The sequence below is a fragment of the Parasteatoda tepidariorum genome, chromosome 5 (assembly GCF_982258835.1).
Source record: "Parasteatoda tepidariorum strain Cologne lab strain chromosome 5, Ptep-v5.0, whole genome shotgun sequence".
Lineage (NCBI taxonomy): Eukaryota > Metazoa > Arthropoda > Arachnida > Araneae > Theridiidae > Parasteatoda > Parasteatoda tepidariorum.
The window spans coordinates 108,531,389-108,534,569 of record NC_141759.1 but is presented as its reverse complement, the minus strand read 5'-3'; positions in this window follow the sequence as shown (position 1 = coordinate 108,534,569).

The following is a 3,181-nucleotide window of genomic DNA, read 5'->3' as shown; positions in this document are numbered from 1 at the left end:
GAAAATATTTTTACGCTTTTAGCTTACTTGTTTTCTATGACGTTTTTAGTTTTCCTTGGAATTCAAATTTTATAAGGGGTAAGATAAAAGCGGGCAGCAAACTATTAAGCAAATATCTTTAAAGGGAGCAGAAATAAGAATAAATTGCTTTATTCCATTCTAAGCGAAGAGGTAGCTTGTCGAATTCCACTTTTACCCTGGATTTTATTCCAAATATTCCTATTTACTGGTATAAGTCCCGCAATGGACGAATCGTTAAGACACGGTTCCCAGCAGATCACCGAAGTCAAGCATTACTGGCTGCTGTCAGTGTGCGGATGGGTGACCACTTGGATCAGTCTGCGTAGGGACCGAGGGTGTGCGGTATGGGTCCTCGTTAAACTGTGCTACCGTAAAGTGCTCGACTTCGCGCGCAGGTCGTCGGGCTACCGAAGCGGGGGTGCCATCCCCTCCGCAGAGGATCAAAATTGTGATGGCCTGTCTTCGGATCATCCTCCGAAATTTTTCCCAGACCGTCGCCAATAGCCCACTGTGCAGCTCTAGTGCGACGTAAATTGACAACAACAGCAGCTCTAGTGCGACTACAACAGTGTACTATAACAACAACCTGGTATATATTTCCTATTATTCAGTGGACAGGAAAACCCTGGATATTATTATGTGGCGTCCTTCTCTGTTAAAGGGGATACTACTGTATTGGGATCTGATACGCCAACTACAATCGCAGTGGCACCAAATTGATTTTCAACAGGAAAAATAAAAATAAATATAAAAAAAAACATGTAGATGTTTGCCCGGAATTGGCTGCAAGATTTAAATTTCGAGAAGGTTTCGTTCTTTGACATTTCTTTTAGTTTCTCACTGCCCTCTGCCCCCGACGTTGGCAATTATTCGGCTACAGATCACTGTACAGAAATCTTCTCCTGCCTAAATTGCAGTGGAGTTGATAGTTCAAATATAACTCCAATTTTCCTAAACAACTCGTAAGCAATGCTTGACTGAAATAAAATTTTCGTCGATTCCCAGAAAAATATTAGTTGCTAAGATATCACCTTTGATCATCGTTTTTGAAACGTTATCAGTATTCAATTGATAATAAAAATTGCTAATCTAATACTAAAAACCTCTTTTTTAGTTATCTGCTCTATGTATTCTACTAATAAGAGTACATAATTATCTCTCATCTATAATCCTTCTAAATTCACTTTATAACTTTCACTTGAACAGCCGATCCAAATTAGGGATTTTGGACATAATCTAGAAAAGAAGGGAACTTCCTGGATCAGGTTTTGAGAGGAATTTGCTTTCGTAGAGAACTTTTTGGTGCAACTATCCCACATTTGCGTAACATTGGAGAGGAAAACCACGAAAGCCTATCTCGGTTAGCCTGATGGCAAGGGGACTTTAACCCATGATCCGTCTACCGCTGAGGATATTTTACATCAGCACTGTGGTCGGTGAGAGCCGGGTGCAGAATTCGTATCGACCAGCCACTGTATCTTACCAGGTTTACCTGATCGGGAGGCGAGCTCTCCATCCCCTGAGCCACCACGACTCAATATTATTATTTTTATATCATGATCGTCGTTGAACAGCCGACCTAATTCTGGATTTCGATTACCAATGTTCAATTCTGTATCCTTGTAATTTTGATCACAATCCAAAAGACAAGAGAGCTCGTGGATCAGTACCCCCAGAGGTATTGATTTGTTATGGAAACATGGAGAACTTTGTGACCTGACAGATTTAACGTGCATCAGTCACTACTTACTACACGGAGAGTCTTCGGCCGGCGATCTCTTCGACATGGGCCCAGTGCCCTACGAACTAGGCTATCCTAGCCCTCTCTTGTAATTTTATTTTATATCCGATTTTGGGTTCTCTCTTGTAGTTGAAATTGGGGATTCAAGGTCACATTCACTTCCTTCGTCGCTAATGGTAAAAATGTAACTGCCAACAATGCCACTATTTTTATTCAAGCCGCAATTAATGAGTATCTATAACTCATAACTGTATATTATTATAATTACTGGGGTGGGGGAAAGTGAGATATGCGCATACAGTGGTGACACAGTGTACAATCACCGCATTTCTGCGTTATGTGGTTTGGGCAGAATATCGAAAATACGTTATTTCATTTATGAAAACCATTGTTATTGATTAAAACGTGTGCTATCATAGAGTCAGCCCTTCTACGAGGTATTCAAGATAATCTACGCAAAACCACACTCAGAAATTAAAAATTCTTGAAGCTCTCTGCCCTTATTGTTTAAGTACAGATGTAAAGAGTGATAAATGTTGGCTTACGTAAGTTATTGAAGGAATAAAGCATATCCCCCTTACCGGTAATTTAAAACATAACTATTCTTGTTCGTCCAAGCCGTATTTTAATTCCAAATTATGATACTAAAATATTATATATGCTTATGTGAGTGCCCAGATAGCACAGACTGTCTGAGTGACGTCACAATAAAGTCAAAAACAGTTACAGTAGTCAAAGTCACACTGAATAACCGCTTTATACATTAAGACCTATTAGGAAATAGGTCTTAATGTGACTTTGGTGCAACTTTATTTTGTGACATCTCATAAAAGACCTCAGTGGTTATTTAATGACTGACACTTTCCAGTCACAACCATACATAACTAGGACTAAAGTCAATGAGAAACGTTGACGCAAATTTGTTACCTTTAAAGTCACGTGGGATCCCTTTCACATCGTTGTGTTACTAAAGTCACTTTTATGTGATTTGTCTCACAAATTATTAAACTCACTCTAAGGTTCTGTGTGAAATATTAATTATCAAGTGACAGCTTTATTGTTTTTATGTGACAGATTTGCATTTGTTTGTGTTCGTGTATCAATTGATTAATGTTGTAATACGTTAAAAATAAATATAAATCGGAAGTTTATAGAAAATCTCCTGAATAAAAACCCATTACATGTTTAAATACAAAAGTATCGCCTATAAACTCCTAATATGTAATTATTAAAAAACTACAGTGCTTCTAATAATTTCGTATATTTATTATAATATACTTACATAATACCTGATGTATTAAATATTCTGTATTTATCTAACATATCATCTAATTTATCCAATCGTTGAATTAACATTATATATCGCCTAATTTAACCAATTGATACACTAACGTAAACAAGTGCAAACGGGTTTTAGCT